At 42.2% G+C, this 21,912-nt stretch overlaps 1 long non-coding RNA gene across 1 annotated transcript in view; it reads left to right on the forward strand.

Annotated features, from left to right (window-relative positions):
* LOC309622608 overlaps window positions 1-21,912 on the forward strand; it is a 35,598-nt gene that overhangs the window by 2,535 nt on the left and 11,151 nt on the right. Inside the window, exon 2 of the long non-coding RNA XR_014241024.1 lies at window positions 1-21,912. This exon is cut by the window's right edge and continues 11,151 nt beyond it. This is a non-coding gene — a long non-coding RNA (uncharacterized lncRNA).

The raw sequence follows: 21,912 nt of genomic DNA on the forward strand, positions 1-21,912 counted from the left end.
ATGCACAGTAGCAGACTTAAGCCATCCTGTTACTAGGAGATGCAGCTGATTAGTTAGATCACTTGTAAGCAGAGATTAGTATCCATCATCACCTGGGAGAAGGCAAGGGGTGGAAGGATTGGGGCAGGTAGGAGGTGGGGAAGGAAGAGCTAAAGAAAAGACTCATGACACGGTGTCCTTCAGAGTCGGGGAAGGGCAGTAAAAACAGCCTTGGAGTCACAAAGACCTCGGCTTAGTCACAGGGTACAGACTTTCAGTTATAAGACCAATAAATTCTGGGAATCTAACGTGCAGCATGGTGACTATAGCTAATAATAGTACCATATTTGCTAAAATTTGGTAACAGAGTAGATCTTAAGTGTTCTCACCACACACGAAAAGTAGTAACTATATGAGGTGATGGGTTTATTAATTAACTCGATTGTGGTAATCATTTCACTATACATGTATATTAAATCATCACATTGTACATCATTAAAAAGAAAATCACATTGTACAACCTAAAAAAAGAAGGACCTCAGTTTAAATCTGCCCTTAATAGCTGGGAGGCAGAACTTAATCTCTTTAAACTGCAGGTTCCTCACCAATAAAACAAGGATCATAAAACTTGTATTTTATTGCAAGCATTAATAAAGAGGAAGGAAGGAAAGTCCTGGCTCTGCATATTATTGTTCTGCCACTCCCTCACCATGGGTCCTGGGACAGATTAACCTTAACCTCTTTAAGCTACAATTTCCTCATCTGTAAAATAAAATGATAAAAGTGCCTAGTTCGTAGCGTTGTAGTTCGGATTAGATAAGACAACGCACATACAAATTCAACAGCGTCCGGCAACAGTAAGCACTTAACAGGTATTAATGATGATGATGGTGATGCTGATGATATTAATTGTGTTAGTTAGGGTGCCTGCAACTGTACGTGACAGAAACCCCAAACAGAAGTGACTTAAACTGTAAGGAAATGTTATTACATGATGAAAAGTCCCAAGGTCAAGAGGTTCCAGAATGAGTAATTCATTGGCTCAAAAATGTCATCAAGCAGCTATGCTCTTTCCTGCCTTCATTCCGAGCTTCTCAACACGTAGGCTGTTTCCTAACTTGGGTTAAACCTCATGGGTGCAAGATGGCTGACATCACTCCGGATACCACATCTTCTTCTAACAATCTCCAAAGTTGGAGAAGATCACGTCTTTCCTTTTCAAGAAAAAGGAAAATTTTTCTGGAAGCCACCCTCTATCAGCAGACCTTCCCTCACAGTGTAATAGGGAAGAAACTTTGTATTCTATTACAAGTTAATCACTATAGGGATGTTGCTTATAAACTTAAATTATATATATGGCCCATCTCTGGGAACTCTGTCTCCCAGGTAATGAGCATTAAGCTAAAATACCTTTGTTTAGCTCACAGGAAACTTCCTGACCAGGCCCACCTGTGAATGACTGCAGGAGGGAAGAAATTAACACAACCCCTCCAGAGCTTTACTCCCTCCTCCTTAAGCATAAAAGAAGCCTGAATTCTAACTCAGGCAAGACAGTTCTTTGGGACACAAGTCCACCATCTTTTCGATCTGCTGGCTTTCTGAATAGTTGCTATTCCTCGCCCAACAACTCGTCTCTCGATTTATTGGCCTGTCCTATGGCGAGCAGCATAAGTTTGAACTGGGTGACAACAGCTCATTAGCCAGAATTCCATACACATGCTAACACCTAAAGCTATCACTGGCCTCTCAAGAGATGAACAATATCATGGTTCCCTTAGCAAGGAAGAAGGTGGGTATGGCTGTTGAGAAGGCAACCAACATCAATCACCTCGATAATGATGATGAAAACTCTGGTCACAGAGTACAGAGAGAGGAGAGAGAGCTGTACATGGGGGAGAGGGGAGAGGGGAGAGGGCACTTTAGCTGTTTACTGTAACTCTTAAGAGAAGAATCTTTGGAATCACAAAGTTCTACCCCAAATCTTGGCTCTGCTACTTTCTCATTGTGTGAACCTGTGCAATTATTTACCCTTTATGCCTTTGTTTCCACAGCTTAGAAGGTCAATATCTAAAGGATGTTTGAGAATAAAATTAAGCCACACAGAGTAAGTGCTCAATAAATAAGTGAAACTATCTTTAGTACTTCTAGCCTAGCAACAAGCACAGAAGCCAGATCAGTTGCTATGCCAACAATCACAGAAGCTATTGAACATGTCTATATGTGCTACTACAGTAGACTCTTTCTTCTCTGGGGCCGCAGAAGCATGTTCAGAATGAGGGGAAGAGATTAGGAATGTAGGAATGCAGTTGTGGAACCAAACAGGATCCAAGCTGCTTCCAGTGGTACCATTTAGGAGCTATGTAATCTTGGGGAAGTTACTGAACCATCTCTTGGCCTCAGTTTTCTCATCTGCAAAATGGAGTAACAGGCATTCAGTTGTGGGATTAAACGAGTTAATACAAATGCCTGCCGTGTAAACTGTCAATAAAGGTCAGCTATTGTTAGCAGGTTTTGTCCTTTTGTCATAAAGATGCCGTTATTCTATTCTGTCTCTCACTCGGCAAATTGTCACAAGAGCAGCAGAGAAAAACCTGGCTTTCAATTCTTGCTCCTTCTCTTAACAGCCACGTGGCCTCTGAACATTGAGTGCTTCTTCAGTAACATGATCAGCCCATCTACCCCTCCAGAGATGACAGGCTCCAAATACAAAGTTTTGAAGACTGAAACTCAACATATAATGTCACATTATTTATACTTACTTCCAACAATTCCAATTTTTGTCTCATTCTTTCTTATCACCCATACTCTTCTTTGGCTTCCTGCCTGGAACTTTATCCTCTACTATGTCACTACTTACCATCATCTCCAATAACTCCATTTTCCCTTCAACCTAAATCTTTATGCATCATTACTAATAACCTCTTCAATGTGCCTCGAACTTTTTACTCTGGGATGGTGGTAAATACATGTATGTGTATTCTTTTTTTAAAAAAATATTTATTTATTTAATTTATTTATTTTCCTTATTTTTTTGGCTGCGTTGGGTCTTACTTGTGGCACATGGGATCTTCATTGAAGCGTGCGGGGTCTTTGTTGCGGCGCATGGGCTTCTCTCTAGTTGTGGCGTGCGGGTTTTCTCTCTAGTTGTGGTGCACGGGCTCCAGAGCACGTGGACGCCGTAGTTTGAAGAATGCGGGTTCCCTCGTTGAGGTACACAAGCTCAACAGTTGTGGCGCGTGGGCTTAGTTGCCCCGCGGCATGTGGGATCTTAGTTCCCCGACCAGGGATTGAACCCACGTCCCCTGCATTGGAATGCAGATTCTTTACCACTGGACCACCAGGGAAGTCCCGTGTATTCTTTTTATTTATTTTAAGTTCAATCTATTTTCCCCATCTCACAGGGACTGGTGCTGAATCAGCATATGAAAAATGCTAGCTAAGCACATAGTAATGCTTATTATAAATGCTAAATAAAATATATGATGTCAATAAATATTTGCTGAAGTCCTACTGTGCGCAGGGCACTAGGCTACTGAGATGACTCAGGCACAGTTCCTGCCCTCAAAGAGCTGACCTACTCCAGTTTGGGAGTGAAGACTTGTGACTAAGTAAACATTACACATATAAATACTTCTCAAATAAATATTTAAAGTAATAAAGGCCTTTTAGAAAGAATAATGAATTTCACAGGTTTTGAAATGGAAGTCACTGAAAAAGCATCAGAAGGTGAAGTTTCTCTAACAACATTTAATATTTTAAATGTTTGAGACTGTGTCATTTTTTCCAGAGCAGATGAAACCCAGGTGATGACTTGCTAAAAGTGTAACTACTAATAGGTTTCATTTGTTTATCCTTTTCTGATCCGGCCTGAAGATGAAGCAGTGGCTGGGTGTGAGTGTGGGATGGGTGACTGTGGCCTCTAACCTGGGTGTTTAACCCCAACAAAACGTGATGCTGACCAGGGTGATGGGGAGATAAAGTGTTTACTGGAAGGAAGGTGGGATGAAATTCCCTTTAAGATTTCTGTTTCGGTCTGTGTTCTTTGTGCTTCTTCATACAGCAGAAACCAACTCTGTCTCAAGCAAAACCGTTTAGAAGGTTAGTAGGAACTCACAGAATCCACAGGAAGCTGAAGTTCAGGCTCTGAAAACAGGCTGGAATCAAGGCTGTTCCAGAGAGTCTGAGGCATCAGGATCACAGCCAGGCTCACTCTTAACATTCACAGGGTCCAGGACAAGCCTTCAGATGGAGCCCAGGGCCTGTGCCCACAACCCACCCACTTTCTCATTCCAGCTGCAGCCCCATTTCACTCCACAAGGGGCCTTTACACACTGGTGAGTAGCTCTCATACAAGCTCCTTCTATATACCACTCTCCCTCCAAAATATGCTCTCAGCCACCCCTTGGACCTGGGAGTGCGAACCCTGTGGCCTGATCTGCCCTCGCAGGCTTGGGGCACTTTGGGCAGGATGCCCAGAATATGGTCTAGAAAAGAGGGTATGGGCTCTGGGTGGACGGAGGTGAAGCCAGAGGAATAAAAGTGGGGTCCTCTTGCCCAGGTCTAGGGAAGATACCATCCAGTGGCCAAACCTGTCATCTGTCCTCCCCAAGACTATTCCAAGGAAGAGGCATCACCTGGGTTCCTGGGCTTCCTCCCAAGACCACACACAGAAGTGCAAAGGCAATCTACAAAAGAAAAAAAATCAGGGCACTGTGGGCAAAGGTGACTGGCTATATAGTCCTAAAGCAACAAACACTTCTGGCCATCGCTTAAGACTCATGACTTTTCAACTCGTGATAGCTGTTTACTCTGTGCTAGATCTGGGAGCATGTCTATCACCAATCATACCCAAAAGAAAACAAATCTCTAGTCAATTCTAAATTTTTTTAGTATATCTATCTGTAAGATCAGAGGACAGAAGGGTGTTTATTTAATCACTGCTGGCAACACAGTAATCTACCTTCCTACTTCTTCCCACATATCCCCAACCCCTATCCCCAAAGTCTCCACTTCCTTGGAACTAATGTAAATGAGCAAGAGAACGAAGAAAGGTATCATAGACTATCAGTTTAAAAATCTAGGACAAGATTGGGCTGGAATGGGACCTGAAACAGACATGTCCACTGTGGCTCCCTCTTGACAAAAATACTGTCCTGGACGTATACCCGGGACCCAAGGCAGGGAGGGAAACAGCGGGTAACAGGGAAGAACAAATCTGACTCGCTATTAGATCTGCTCCTTTTACTTTAATCTTTGTGCTCTGTTGCCTGTGCTTAGTCATGCTGGCTCTGTACCTTTTGTAAAAGAATGTTGCCTGTAGCCTGAAATATACAGGTTAGCCTATTCTGAAGGCTCTGACTTTTAAGAGTCCATTCATAGAAAGGTAAAAAGTTGCAGAACAGAGAAGAACATCTGTCTTGTTGGAGGTTTACAGGAACATCACGACCTGACCCATGTGGACAGCTGCAAGAATAAAGGATTCTGACACCAAGAGGTTGGGAACAACCAACCAGGCCCCTCCCTCACCTTGCCTTTAAAAGTGCCTTGCTCCAACCCTCCCAGGAAATTGGGCTTTTTTGGGCATGAGTCACCCATCTCCTTGCATGGCCCTGCAATAAACCTTTCTCTGATCCAAACTCCGACGTTTCGGTTTGTTTGGTCTCACTGTCCATTGTCGGGCACACTAATTTGCATTCAGTAACAAGCAGAGAAGTAGTTTAGAGCATCACAGAATCCTCACTAAACTGTCAGGCACCTTGAGTTTCTATGTCTAGTCCCCTATTTATAAAAGAGAGAGATATAGGCATTAAGTGTGCAAAATAAATTATTTAATGAAGAAGAAATATACTGAGTTTGATCACTAGCAGGGCATTGGTGACCACTAACTTAGCATTTCAGCAGAGAGGAAGTGGCTGTGGTCAACAAACAGTGAGCAGGTAAAAAACAAGAAGAGACATCAAATATGAAGTTTATTTGTAGGGACTTCCTTGGTGGTCCAGTGGTTAAGACTCTGCGCTCCCAATGCAGGGGGCCCAGGTTCGATCCCTGGTCGGGGAACTAGATCTCACGTGCATGCCGCAACTAAGAGCACCTATGCCACAACTAAAGATTCCTGCACGTGGCAACGAAGATCCCGCGTGCCACAACTAAGACCTGGCACAGCCAAATAAATAAGCAAATATTAAAAAAAAAAAATTATTTAATGAAAGCTTCACATGTATGCAGGTAACAAGGAGGGGAAGAAAACCGTCTTTAGAAACATAGAAAAGTGTACCGATTTGTTACGCATACTGTATTGTTACGTGGCAAAGGCAAGTTGCTGAACACTGTGATGAGTATCGTGACAACCGTATGAAAATCAGGAGGAATTACATGTACGTTCATACTTGTAATATGTTTAAAATATCTTGGAAGGGTATATGAGTAAATTAATGAAAGTGGTAGCAGGGGCTGGTGGTTGGGGAACTGGGAATGGAGGGAAAGTGATGTGAAAGCAAAGGAAACAAACGTTGAGGTGCACTTGTTCACAATATTACCCCAGAGATCCATAAAAGATTAGAACATGTATATGTATTATCTATTCAAAACTGTAAATGGAAAGTCAGCTGCAGCGCTGGGGGTTAACAAGGATGCCCCAATCCCTTCCAGAAAACATACCCTCCTACGAGCAAAGTCTCGAACAAATGGGATATTTTAAAAGAAATCATTGGGAAATCCTGAATTGCTTGACTGATGTATGATTGAGACTGGAATTTGCTTCCAGAATTTATTTCCTTTGTTTCTCCTGCTTCCTGTTTATTCCTTATATAGTGGAAGCACAAGAATCAGCAACAATATTTTCTTATCTTTGGAAAAATAATTAAACACGGGCAAAGGAAATTCTAAGAAGCCAAGAAGCACAAGAAAAAAGAAGCACCCAAATGCTTTAGCCAACTATTTGGAAATTTCCTAAACATGCTCAGAAATGTGGAAGAGCAGATCTGCCAAAGAGAAAGTAAATTTGAAGGCATGGCAAAGGTGAACAAAGACCATTATGAAACAGAAATCAAAACCTACACTCCTAGGGACTTCCCCGGTGGTGCAGTGGTTAAGAATCTGTCTGCCAGTGCAGGGGACACCAACCCTGGTCCGGGAAGATCCTACATACCACAGAGCAACTAAGCCCGCATGCCACAACTACTGAGCCTGCCTGCTGCAACTACTGAAGGCCGTGCGCCTAGAGCCCGTGCTCTGTAACAAGAGAGGCCACCGCAATGAGAAGCCCACACACCACAAGGAAGAGTAGCCCCCGCTCTCCGTAACTAGAGAAAGCCCACGTGCAGCAACGAAGACCCAGGGAGACAAAAATAAATAAATTTTTTTAAAAAATGCACTAATTAATCCAAAAAAAGGCAAAAAAAAAACCCTTAAAAAACACAAACACACAAAAAACCACCTACACTCCTCCCAAAGAGGAAACAAGGAATTCAAATAATTGTTCTATTAACTGAATACTACTCTATACTTGCAAAATAAAGAGTTGCAGATATGTTATTGACATTCTTAATATACCTAAGTAAATAAAGGTTTAAAAAAGGCGAGAAAGATGATACAGTTTGAAAGAACACAGGAATCTTCCAAATTGCTTGAAAAATTGTTTTAAAAGATTTGCTCTTATCTGTTAAAAATGTGAACTGACTAATAAAAGGACACTTGGTGCCTTGCTCCAAAATAAGTCAAGCAGGTTAAGAATGCTTCTAGAATGCTACAGTGGTAACAGACAAGAATACCCTGATTTCCATCATTGCAACTTGATCCTGAGGCAGCCCCAGGATCCTCGATTGGCTCTAACTGTGATTTCTATCAACTGCCACATTAAACAAGAACTACAGGGTTTGGGGTTCAGTATTAGTACACAGTCCCCTTCTCTCAAAAGAAACTTACCTGGTGCATCTGCCCTTCAACATTCCACAGACGGAAAATGTGGGTATAGAGAAAAGTGGGAAGCAAAGGTAAAGCAGGGCTAGGAGATAACTCTCTACATAAGAAAGGGGAGAAGCAATTAGTAACTTTTACTGACACTCCTGGGTGGGGCGGGGTGCACTTTGTAAACATCATCTGATTCAGTCCTCACAACCACTCAGTGAGGCAGGTACTGTTATGCTCCCTGTTTTTTCAAATGAGGAAACGGGGGTCAAGAGGTTAAGCACTTGCCCAAAGTCACTCAGCTCCCACAAGCTGCTCTGCTGGGAGGGGGCTGGGAAAGGAGTGTGACGAGGGTAGGGTAGCTCGAAATCTGCCCCCAGCTCCTAACCTCACTTCTATTGGGGCCAACCTAATTTCACACCTGGCCTGTATTCCCTTGTGCCCAAGTTAATTTGTAAGATTGTCCTACAATTTCCTTTAGAGAGTGACTCTATTTGAAGGCTCTTCATCACAAGGGCACAAACATCTTTTCGAAGCGGGTACTGTTTCTGCTGATTAAGGCAGACTGAAGGCTGGCACAGGCAGCAGAGCAGTTTCTGACTCACCCTCTTTGGCTTCATCTATGAAAATGGACCCGGGGACTCGAAGCGAGATGATAAAAGGCATGGCTGGGACACCACCCTTCAAATGGTTGAAAAACATACAAACATGGCTTCTGTCTGACCCCGAAATAAGGCTTCTACAACTGAAATCTGTTCAGACATTCATCAGAAATATCTCTGCCTCTTCTCTCTCCCAAAGTGCCTCTGGAGCCACAGAAAATCTCCTCCCACTGGCAAAGGAAGACTGAAGCTGTCTAATTTTAGGGTCTAGCAGTTGGCATGCAATTAAAACTATATTTATTATGGGCTTCAGAGGAGAATAATTTATTTATGGGTAAATTAGGATCACTGTAATACAAACATGCTCCCACGGATTGGGAATTAGCTATGCTCAACCAGGGACCGTAAGAGCTCTGCCATTTTAACAATATGGGGCTCATTGTTCCAAAACAAGCAAAAGATCAGACACTTCAAGTCCACTTTTCACCACCACTCCTAAGCCCTGTGGCAGGGTTCCAGTCAAGACTGTCTGTATTTTAGTATCGGTAATGATTTGAGGAATTTGATCAAAGGAAACTATAAGCAAGAAAATGTGGGGCTTCCCTGGTGGCGAAGTGGTTAAGAATCCGCCTGCAAATAAAGGGGACACGGGTTCGAGCCCTGGTCCGGGAAGATCCCACATGTCGCACAGCAACTAAGCCCGTGCGCCACAGCTACTGAGCCTGCGCTCTAGAGCCCGCGAGCCACAACTACTGAAGCCTGTGTGCTCTGCAACAAGAGAAGCCACCACAATGAGAAGCCCTCGCACCACAATGAAGAGTAGCCCCCCGCTCACCGCAACTAGAGAAAGCCCGTGCACAGCAACGAAACCCAAGGAAGCCAAAAATAAATAAATAAAATAAATAAATTTGTAAAAAAAAAAAAAACTTGACTGACCAGAAATTCAGGCAGGGATAGTTGAGTCTAATTAAACTGGTTTATTCTGTGTCATTGATTTAGGTAGAAGAGCATGCCTTATTATTAAATAATGAGAAACAAAAGAAAAATAAATGAAATAGCTTACAGTATGCAACCATTGTTCTCCTGAGAACAAGGTTTCTGTAATACTCCTGTTTGCCAATTTAGTATCACCTTTAATTTCCTGTTTAAGAGATTCCCAACCTGGTCATAGTATGTCCCCACCTTCACCACAGTGGCTTCACAAAAACACATAACACATAGAAAAATACCCAAAAGTACGTGTCCCTCCCAATTCAAAAACTATATCACAATGTTCTGTGCAGAGTAAAGCATTTTGACTTTGAACTTGTTTCTGTGTCCTGATATAGGAAAAAAGTCTAAAACCTAGAGCTAGGATCTAGTTTTGTAGCTCTCTGTTATTTGATCGATTTTCCCCAGGTTGAGGACTTTACATTATTGGTAGCCTGTGACTACATTCTCTGGATTATGTGTTTCCGCATCTTCTTTTCCTGCCCTACTCACAGTTATGCATTGGCCCAGGCAGAAGCGCTTACACATGATTTCCAACTAGTACCTTTATGGTCAAACCCATTCAGCATAAAGAGACATGAGAACTGATAACTACCCCTGAGTACCCACCCTAAGTGAGTATACAGCCATCCTCCCATTGGGTCAGTCTTCATCATCACTGAACCTGTTTTGATTTCATGGAAACATTCATTACTAAACGCAATAATCTTTGTTCATCTTTTCATGTATTTATTTAATGTCTGTCTCTTCTTAGAACATGCTTTCCATGAGGTTAGAGAACTTCTCTCTGTAATTCATCCCTGTGTCCCAGCACCTAGAAGACAGTCTGGCACATACAGAGACTCGATAAATGTTTGCTGAAGGAATTAATTCCCTAATGACTCTTGGGAGTACAAACAACGATTTGTCCAGAAAGAGAGCGCTCAAGGTTTAGACTCTTCCAGGTAGAAGGAGTCTCATAGGTCACTCAGAGTTGGCAAATTTTTGTTAAAGGACCAGATAGTTATATTTCAGACTTTGTGGGCCTCATGGTCACAGCCACGACTACTCAAGTCTGCTGCTGTCCATGAAAGCAGTCATAGTGAATGAGCACTTGTGAATGAGCCTGGCTGGGTTCTAAAGAAAAACTATATGCACAAAAACAGTCAGTGGTGGGTTGAAGTGTGCTGACTGCTTCTAGACCACTGGTCTCCTACCCAATGACTTTCTAAGAATACATTTCACCAAGGGCAATAAAAGAAAATATAAGGATGTTTCTGTGAGGTTTTTCATAAAGCTAAATTTTTTCAACTTAAAAACTGTCTTTTTTTCTGCATCTATGTCCTTCCTACTTTTTTTGGTCTTCAAAAATATTTCTTCAGATAAATTATGGTGATAGTAAATTGCTTTTGTATTGTTAATCCCCTTTCTTGGAAAAAGAAAAGTTGGCAACACTAATGGAATTCCAAAATATGTTTTGGAAATTTTTTCTATCCAAGAAAATTCAAACAGTGGAGAACTACTACGGCGGTAGCCCAGAGATCTCATTCTACAACCTGGTTCTTATTTAAGGTCAAGAGAGTCCTTTCTATTTAGGGTAGGCAAAGGGATTACAGAAAAGATCCTAGCAGTTTATGGAATCTGGGAGGACCAGAGAACTAAGCACTGGAAAAAAGCCACCCCACACCATGTGACTGTGTTGGCAGACCTGGACACCCCCTACTGTCTATTGCACTGCATCTACATCAGCAGGGGCTGAATGCCAAAAACTCTGCCTCAGCTGCCCCCAAAGAATAGATGCTTCTAGTGCAATGCCTATCAAAAGAGCTGTGTCCCATCCCGCTCCCAGTCCTAGCCACTGCCTTGCTGTTTGCACATACTCCTAGGCTCACACAGATTCAGGGATTTAGCTGATGCAACGTCACATGCAGAGCCCTCAGGGCAAGGGAGGTGGAGAAAGGAATGTTCAGCTCTCCACCCCTTTGAACAGGAAGTCAAGAGAGAAGGGTGCTGGAATGGGTGCTAAGTAAACCAGTTTATAGCATCTTCCATGAGAATCCTGAGGCCCAAAGCTCTTTACCTTTATCTACACACCCATTCAGACATTCCAGAGGACAAGGAAGCTCCGGCCTCAGGATCTGTGTCATAACCACATTTTTTAGAAAACAAGTAGCATCTCCAAAGGTTGCCTAGAGGGTTGACACCACGGAGACATTTCAACTTGTTGGTGAAAGCCACACAGTAGAAAACTGAAGAACTGGGATGACTACCGAGATAACTCAGATCTCAGAACAACTTTGCCTAATCATTAAGGCAAACGGTAAGAAACAAACTAACAACACTCCCCCCAAAAAAACAACCTTAAAATTTGAATAATCGCCTCAAGTCATTTTTTGTACTTGTAGACATATCTTGAAACTCTGCAGTTCAATAGGGAGGGGTTGGGAGTTGCTTCTTCTAAGCAATGCACACACCTCTCAGATCTGAACAGCCAGGTCAATTAAGCAACTTGCCCCTGAGTACGGAGGATTCTCTCTAAACAAAATAAACCACAGAAATCACATTAGCTTCTTTTTACCTATTAATAGATCACTACTGTGAGGGAAAAGCTGGAAACAGCACAATTATACAAGGAAAGTTTGACTTACAATGGAAGTTGTTTGATGTGATAGTTCCACTAACCAGAGACCAAAGTAAACACACCAAAATTTCAGTAATTGTTGCTTCTGGACAGCAGAATTGTAATGACAGTCATTCTTTTCAAAATTTCAAAAATATGTACAGCTGTCCCTCAGTATCTTTGGGGAATTGGTTCCAGAACTCCCTTGGATACCAAAATCCACAGATACTCAAGTCCCTTACACTGTGTTAAATGGCATAGTATTTGCATATAACCTATGCACATCTGCCTGTGTATACTTTAAATCATCTCTAGATTACTTATAATAAGTAATACAATGTAAATGCTATGTACATAGTTGCCAGGGCACAACACCCTGGCAACTATGTACAAAGTGCTGCTTTTTGGAACTTTCTGGAATTTTTTTCTGAATACTTTCTATTTGCAGCTGGTTGACTCTGTGGATGTGAACCTGTGGCCACAGAAGGCCGACTGTATATACTATGTATATATAATCCTTTTTTAAAAAGAGAGCAATTTACTCCCAAAAGATATTAGTACACAGGAATCTCTTTATAACGCATTTATTATTTTTACCCCTTCATTAAATATTTATAGTTCATTAAGCACAGGACTGTATTTAAGACATATGAGCCTAAAAAGATGTTTGAGATATCCTTTTCTCAAGCTCACAATTGAATCAACAAAATTTAATAACCAATGATGTCATTACAAATACTACAAAAGGCATAAGTGTTCTTAGAAAAATTTATGTTAAGAGAAACTGTCCATTTTTTGAGGAAAGAGTTGTGAATGCTGATGTGCACATGTAATTCTTGGATGCACAAAGTTGTTATCCTGTGAGGAGAGGTGGAGTTGGGGAGGATTTGAAGGATAAACATTGCATTGTAGGGAAGAAAACAAGGACTCACATCCAGAGTGGTTCCTGTTTGCCAGACCTCAGTTCAGTGGTGTCCGAAATTCCTTAATAAAACCCAATAACCAGAAGTATCATTGGTGCATATTTGTGTAACAAGTCGTCTTCAGGATTAAAAACACGTCAAAAAAGTCATGGCCACCGAATTTTCCAAAGAAACAAAAGACAAAAGATGTTATATGTCTCAGTCTCTTTAGGCTGCTATAACAAAATACCACAGATCTGAGTGCTTATAAACAACAGAAATTATTTCACACAGTTCTAGAGGCTGGAAGCCCAAGATCAAGGCACTGGCAGATTCAGTGTCTAGTGAGGGCCTGCTTCCTGGTACAAAGACTGTTCTCATGTTCTCACTATGTCCTCCACAGTGGAAGGGATGAGGGAGCTCTCTGAGGTCTCTTTTATAAGGGCACCAACCCCATTCATGAGGGCTCTGACTTATGACCTAACTGCCTCCCAAAGGCCTCACCTCCTAATACCATCACACTGGGGATTAGGTTTCAACATACATGAATGTAGGGGGGGACACAAACATTCCATCTTCGCGTTATGTCCTAGTGTTTGTAAACAGCAGGCTAAAAAGATTGCTTAGCGGTGCTCTGACTGTCAGAGCCCTCCAGAACTAGTTTTTCTACTAAGTGCTTTCATTTATTAAAGTAGAAAGCAAGACTTTAAAGAGGTTCGACCAAGGGACTTCCCTGGTGGTCCAGTGGTAAAGAATCCACCTTCCAATGCATGGGATGCGGGTCCGATCCCTGATTGGGGAACTAAGATCCCACATGCTGCGGGGCAACTAAGCCCGCGCGCCACAACCACTGAGCTGGTGCGCCTCAACGAGAGAGCCCACGTGCTACAAACTACACAGCCCACACACCCTGGAGCCCGCGTGCCACAACTAGAGAGAGAGAACCTGCACGCCACAACTAGAGAGAAGCCCACGTGCCACAACAAAGAGCCCATGCCGCAACGAAAGATCCCACACGCCTCAACGAAGACGCCGCATGCCGCAACTAAGATTGATGCAGCCAAAAAAAATAAAGAAAATAAATAAATTTTTAAAAATAAATAAATAAAGGGATTGGACCAAACCCTGTACTAATCCTCATTCTTTGGATTACATGACTATTCTCTCCTAGGCTTGTGGTCAATCTTCCAATCAAAGATTCTTAGCAGAGTGGTGTCTACACAGTTCTGAGGCCTGTTTCTCCACTGGCACTGGAAACGCTGGGTGTGTGGCAGCCTCTGGAATGTGGTTTATATTCAGGGGCTTTGTTTACAAGGAAATAGTCTTGTTCATCGCTGCCTAGGTTACAACTTACATTTTTATAAAGATGGAGTTAGTATTAGGGCAAATCCGAGTTTACTGGCTTTAAAAAGGGAATGTGTCACCAGGGAACAAAATCAGAACCAATTTCTGGTCTTCCCAACTAAAGGATCTCCAGTCAGAATGGAGCTAACATTTGCATAGGTATTTGGAGTTGGACCACACCCCTCCTTCCTCATATCTATTTACCTCTACTGACCTAAACATAGGCTGAGGAAAAAAAAAAGAAGCATGTCCATAGTTGGCTCAGACCTATACAGACAGGGCTGACAGCCTTCAGGCTTTGACAGAAGCCAGCTTGTGGGGTCAGAGAGGTGTCTGGGAGCAAGTTCACCATTTTGAAGCAGCCTGGCAGATTTAGCAGTAAGGCTTGAGTGCCTGGTAAGTGGTTTCAGATAAACAGTACTTGAATCCATCCTCACCCAACTACCTGGGTGGCATGTCTGTGCCCTGAGGAGAAAAAGCCTTGTGTTCCAGGACTGATAAAGCTCTCCAAACTCTGCAAAGCTCCAGAAGTGACACAGTCCTTGGCAGAGGTGGTGTGGCAGTTCTGCATTCTTACTACCTGCTAGGGAAGCTGAGAGCTAGTCAGGCTTCATGAGGAAGATTTTTGCTCAATATAAGGATAACTTTTTTTTAAGAAATAGAGAGTCTCATTAACAGAACTTTTTATCTTAGAAAGTAGTGAGCACCCTAGCACTGGAAATGTTTTAGCAGAGACGGAAAAATCTACATTGGATGGAAAGTTGTCTTAGCCAGCCTTTAAGGTCTCTTCCAGGGTCCTATGCTTCTTGCTGAAAAGTGGACTCAAATGTGCCATTTTTCTTTGCCACTTCTGTTCAGCTCATATGCATATGCATGAGAGAAAGTGTTAAGTATTAAGAGCCAAGAAGCCAACCAGCACTGTCATGGTTAATTTTACGTATCAACTTGACTAGGCCACAGGATGCCTAGACATTTGGTCTGTGTATTTCTATGAGGGTGTTTTGGGGTGAAATTAACATTTAAATCAATAGATTTAACATTAGACTAGATTAACATTAGACTAGATTAACATTTTAATCAGTAAAGCAGATTGCTCTCCCTAATGTGGGTGGGCCTCATCCAATCAGCTGAAGAACTGAATAGAACAAAAAGATTGACCCTCTTTCAAGTGAAAGAGAATTCTCCAGCAGACTACCTTTGGACTTCATCTGCACCGTCAGCTCTCCCCGGTTTTGAATCAGCTGGCCCATACTGCAAATTTGGACTTGCTAACCTTTACACTTGTGTGAGTCAGTTCCTTATAATAAATTTCTTTCTCTAAATATTCACATCCTATTGGTTCTGTTTCTCTGGAGAACCCTAACTAATACAACTTTTTCTGTCTCCTTTGCTGACTCAGCTTCCACTTTCCAATCTAAATACTGGAAGCATTCCAACATTCAGTCCTCAATAATCTTCCCTATTTAAATCTCCCCATAGGTGAGATCAGCTAGACCCATGACTTTAAATATCATCATCTCTACACTGATGGCTTTATATTCCAGCCCCAACCTCTCCCCAGAGTTGCAGATTGGACTACGCTTCACATTTCTTCTTGGATGCCCAATAAGACCTCAAACGTAACATATCCCAAACAGAACTCTGCCCTCCACTCCCACTCTCTCCCTCCACTCACCCATCTTAATTAATGGCACCCCCATACCCCCAGTTGCTCAAGCTCAGTACCGAGGAGGCATCCTTGATTCTCTCTTATTTCTTTATATCCAATATTCAAAACTTTAGGAAGACTTATCAGTTATATCCAAAAAATATCCCAAGTCTGTCCACTTCTCATCATCTTCACCACCTTCTCTGTCTCCATCCTAGATCCACTCCATCTCTTCTTTTTTTTTTTTTTTTATGGTTTGCTTTATAAAAGTTACTATAATACAGTGGTACATAGTATTGAATTCACAAAAATATGAACAAATATTTACAGCAAGACACACCTACAATGGAAACACTTCTCTTCAAACCAAGTTACATATGATGAGAGTCTATATGCACAAACATCCCTAAAACTTACGGGTTCCTCTTCTTTGCTGGAGGAGGGAGGTGGGGTGAGGTGGGGGGACAAGAAAGAGAAAAAGCAGAAACCCCCAATTCTTCAAAAGCTGTCAGTGTCATTTTCAAAACATGAACCTAACAACATCCCTGCTGTACTCAATACCCTCCCATGGTTTCCAACTTGCTCAGAATAAAATCCAAACCCCTAATCAGGGGGCAAAGGCACGACACATTCCTTTGCCCCTCTCTCTGACTTTATGTCCTATCACTCTCCCACACTGGCCTTTCTGCCATTCCTGGAACACCCAAGCTAATTCCCCATCAAGGACTTTACACTTGCTGTGCCCTCTGCCCCAAAAACTCTGTCCCCACATCTTCACAATGGCTTTCTCCTTCCCATTATTCATGTGTCAGCTTAAACCTCACCTCCTCGGAGGGGTCTTCCCTGACTACCCTATCTCCTTTTCTCCCCCACCTTCCACTCCCTAACACTGCTATGACTTCTCCACGGCACTTGGGCTTGCCTTGAATCAGGGTGACCTCTGGATGGAATTTGTACCACTTGCTTCCTGGGTCTGGATCTTAGGACCCACCTGCAGAAGAGACTGGGCCTCTAGACTATCCAAAACTTACCCAATCAGCACCATAACCGATTGAATCAGCCTTATAACCGATTGAACCCCGACAGCAAGGACAAAGAGACAAAGGTCTCCAAAAGTGCACATAGAAGATAGGTTCTGGGCCTGACCCAGGTGTGCAGACTGTATGGGGGCAGGAGTGACAGGAGAAGGCCCTGTCTTAAGGGCAGGCTGGCCAGGGAGAGAAACCCCCCCAGGCTGAGTCACAAGCTCTACAATCAGATACTACTTCTCCTTGGGAGTAAGGGATGGAGAGAAGGCCTTGCTAGCAGAAGACCCTTCATGAAACACAAGGCCTGAGGAGTTGGGATCCCTCTCTTAATTTAGGGTAATAACAAATATTGTTTAAGGTGATAGACTGAAAAGCAAGTAAGTTGACTAGTTTATCTCCAGAAGACCCTCCTCCAACCATGACTCAATGCTGGAAGAAATGCAGTCTCTGTGATGGCATTTGACCTTTTTTTTTTTTTCATCTGGTGCATTGCTCCTTCTTTACTGATACCTTACCTATGGCAAATTAAAGCGCACACTGCCCTACCCCAGCCACAACACCTCTTCTACATGAACTTGGTTACATAAGTTAATGATCATCCTACTTCTCCTGTCTTTCATGTCATTTATAAATTAAGTTGCCTTTCTCTTCAGTGGCTTTATTATCCTTCTGTATCTTTGTGAATATCTTTCTTAAATTATAGGTTCTTCATTTCAACCAAGGAAGCAACAGATTTATTGTGCAGAATGACACCATGTTGAAGGTGCTGAAAAAAAAAAAAATGGTAGAGAAAAAGAAGAAAACGAAACACCCTCTTCTTCTCCCATCTTCCCAAACTCACCCTCATCATTCTCCATGTGTTGGGTGCTGGGCCAATCCCTGCTCAGGCCTCTGTCAGGTCAGACTCTGTAAGCCTGATCACCCTGGCTTGATCTGTGCCTTGTGTTCAACCTGGACTTCTACCATTTGCCCTGAGAGCAAGTCACAAAGGAAAGAGTGGCATTTTAATGAATTGTGAACCCTTCTGAAGACAGAAAAGGCAACATAAATTGACTGTGGGACTTCAAAAAATGTATAAGAATGGAAGATGCTGGGGGCTGGGGGTGGGGTTTGGATGGGGGAGGGACGGATAAAGGTCCATCCTCGATTACCAAGTGACTTACTGATGGAAGGTGTTTTCATCTTGCTCATGTACTTCTCAGTATTAATTTGATGACAGTGACTGATTTAATACATTATTTTATACTAATATATTAGGAGAAGTCTCTTTCTCCATGCACTGGCTTAGCAATCAAGGACAGCTACTTTGCCTGGTGATTGTCTTGAAGTTGCACCGGAGGGAATAGCCTGTGTTCCAATGAAGGTACTGTCTCCCTTCTCCCACGCGCTAACAAATTCTTTTCATCCACTTCTCACAGTACATATACCACTTTGTGCTTCACTTTTTCTGTTTTATGACTCAGATGTATTAATTCCCTGCACTCCTTGGACACCCATAAACTGAATATTGTTATATTGTTTTTGCACTTTTGCTCCATTGTTATCTTGGGCGGGAAAAAACGTACTCCAATCATGGATGGTTAAACTGCCTTAACATTTCCTCCCATGAGTCTCTAAACAAGCCAACATCTTTAAAACTGGCTTTTTCGTTGTGGATTTTATTTTTATGTTCTATGTGAACCAAAGTCATTTGTAGAGTTCATTTATTTACGCCTTTGGGGTTTTTTTCCTTTTAAAGATTCTGACAGCTATTTTCAAAAGCCCATGTATTGTATTCAAAAGTAGTAGAATTCAAATATCATTTGGGGTGGTGGTGGTGGTGTGTGTGTGTGTTTGTGTGTGTCTGGATTTGTACGTGTGTGTGTCTTTCTTAAGATTCTGACAGCGAAAGAAATATCTGCCCTTCCCTTTTTGAGAAAAATTAAAACGAATAATTTAAAAAAATTTTTAAAGCTTCAAATTGAAAAATCCTGTCATCACTCACAAGTGCAATGTATACTGTCAGTCACTGCTGCTGTGTTTCAGGGAGTGGCAGAAATGACTGGGAGTTCTGTCTGATAACTGTTAAGAAAGTGACAAGTTGCCAAGCATCTGCTTATAGAGGCCCTGACTCCTTCTTCCCCTCATACTCATCATTCAGTCCACCAGCAAACCTTTAAGGACCACCTCTAAGCATGAGCCTGTATCCTTCCACTTCTAGTTCCATCGTTAGCACTCTAGCCCCCGCCACCACCATCTTCATCCGGACTATAGCAAGAGCCTCTGAATGGTTTCCCAGCTTCCACTCAAACAGCTGACTGTCCAGACAGCAGCTAGAGCTATCTTTCAATAACATATAGCATGTCAATTTGAGGTCAGAACTCTCTAATGGCTTCCCATCACACCCAAAAGAAGACCCAAACTCCTCCACACGACCACCCAGACCTGATATAATGCACCTGTCAGCCTCTCCCACTCAGGTGCTATGGCTCTGCCAGGCCTTAAATAACCAAGCTAGAGCCCATCTCGGGACCTCACATCTGCTATCATCTCTGTCTTGAACACCCTGTCTCCTGGTGGTGGTACAGCTCCCTCCTTCCTAGCCCTCAGGACTCAGTGCAAACGGCAGACCCTTGTAGGGGCCTGCAGTGACCTTCCTTTCTAAACCATCGCCACAGTCCCATTCCTACTCACTCTTCATCCTTCTACATTGCTCTTATTTTTTTCCCGCAGAGCACATATTAATATCTGAAATTATTTTATATACGTCTCTCTTCCACTGGAAGATAAGCTCCGTGAGAATAGGAACTTTGTCTTTACTGCCGATTCCCAGCTCCTATGACACTGCCTACCACACAGTATGCTCTCCATCAATACCTGCTGGATGAATGAATTCTCCTGCTTTTGAATATAATGATTATTCCCATGAGCTAGTTATGATCCCAGTTATTGTAACAGAGAAAGCTTACGAAAAGCTGAGAGTGCGTGAGTGCACTGGGTGCCGAGAAGGTGAGAATAAATGTCTGCAAATGTGGTGGTACAAGAGAAGCAGAATTGGAAGGGCCCCTAGAGATCCCTACATTGTACCAGATCGCACTGTCACTGAAAGGCTGTCAGTACTTCCCTGGTCTGTGTACCTTAAAGATCTCTGGCAAGAATTCATATTCACTTGAGGGTACAGTAACTCAGAGGATGAAAAATGATGACGAAGCACCTGTCCTTCAGCAGCCGAAGGGAACCAGAAATCTAGGCCTTCCAGAGTATCTAGGCCTGTGTCATGAATCATAGAATTCCCCCAATCTCCTTTGCAGTTGTAGTCTAACCCTGACCCTACTTTAGTCTCTAAAAATGGAAGCCAATAGATGGTAAGCATAGTGGCAAGAATTCCGCACTTGGAGTGAGAAAACATAGGTCTGAAGTTATGAGAACTGACACTCAACTGGTCGAGTTTCAGATGAACTTATTCCCTTATCTGTAAAGTGGAAATTATGCCTCCTGCTTGACAGGTCATCACGGATCATGAGCAAGGTGCGACCGTGACAGAGCCCGGCCCAGTGCTTGTACGGAAGTCCTCAGTGCATGCTTGCTTCCTTCCAGCCTTCAGACTCTGTAGGTCATCTCCTTTTGTCCTTCAAACACTCATAAAAGAATGATTTGGCAGGCCATACATACTTTTAGAGCATCAATATACAGGCTTTTAAGGTTTGTTTTCTGAGCCTCACATAAGCAGATGAGTTACATCTAATCAACCAGAGATACAGTCTTCTTTGGATAGTAACAGCTTTAGATTTTGAAAATACATTGCCTTCAGTGTGTTTTATTCTCAGTGCATCACTAAAATGACAGGCTGCCTTCCTCAGAATGTATCAGGAATTCTGTTTCTTAGCAACACCCCTCCCACAGGCAATAAAAGACAGAACATAATCCCCTTTGGGCATTAGGAATCTGCTCATAATACTGAAAATATGGCCAATTTTCTCTTAGACGCAGAATTAGAAATCAGTTCTCCACATTTGAAAGACAATACAATTGTGACCCTTCAAAGTAAAGCTTTTGAAAAGTCGAGCACATTTCTCATTCCAGGGCCTGCTACTGCAGGGCTTGTTTTTAAAGATATTACAGAATTTTAATGTATTAGGTCTCACAGCCTTGCTCTTCGCGATTCAGAATTAAGAATGAAGCTTTTTTGGGACTTCCCTGGCAGTCCAGTGGTTAAGATTCTATGCCTCCACTGCGGAGGGCGTGGGTTCCATCCCTGGTCGGGGAACTTAAGATCTGCATGCAGTGTGGTGCAGCCAAAAAATTAAAAAAAAAAAAAAAAAAGAATGAAGCTTTTCTAATTCTAGGCTCTCCCCTCCTACTACTACCTTCCAAGTTCATCTCTTAAGAAAGTATGAATTATTAGTCTTGAATACCAGCTGCACTCTTCAGTTTTATATTCTGGCTTTCAGAAAATAAAAAAAATTTACATTTTTGACCAAGTATAAAATAAGCTCATTGCACCTATTAAGTTTGTTCAAAGATTAAAATCCAAATAAATCCAGCATTTATTTTATTAGCTACTTTTCCACCAAATAATATTAATAGCTACTACATTTATTAAGACATTATTATGTGCCAGGTGTTCTACTTAGCACTTTAAATGCTTTACTTACTTCTCAGCAAAACCTTGTGAGGCATTATTAACCCTCATTAACCACGGAACTGAAGCTTAGAAAAGTTAACTAGCTCAAGGTCACACAGCTAGTAATAGAGACCCATGCGTCAAGTAATATATTAATCTTTACCCTCTAATAAATTATTTATTAGTTTTTAATTTTGTGTTCTGCTCATCACTGCCATTGATTTGTTGAATCTAAGTGAATGAATAAATAAAATCACATGGAATTTTACCTTTCTTGAAAAGGCAGTATTCAGTAGTTACCTAAGGAAACTG

This window comes from Balaenoptera borealis (assembly GCF_965194805.1).
Source record: "Balaenoptera borealis genome assembly, chromosome: 2".
Taxonomy (NCBI): domain Eukaryota; kingdom Metazoa; phylum Chordata; class Mammalia; order Artiodactyla; family Balaenopteridae; genus Balaenoptera; species Balaenoptera borealis.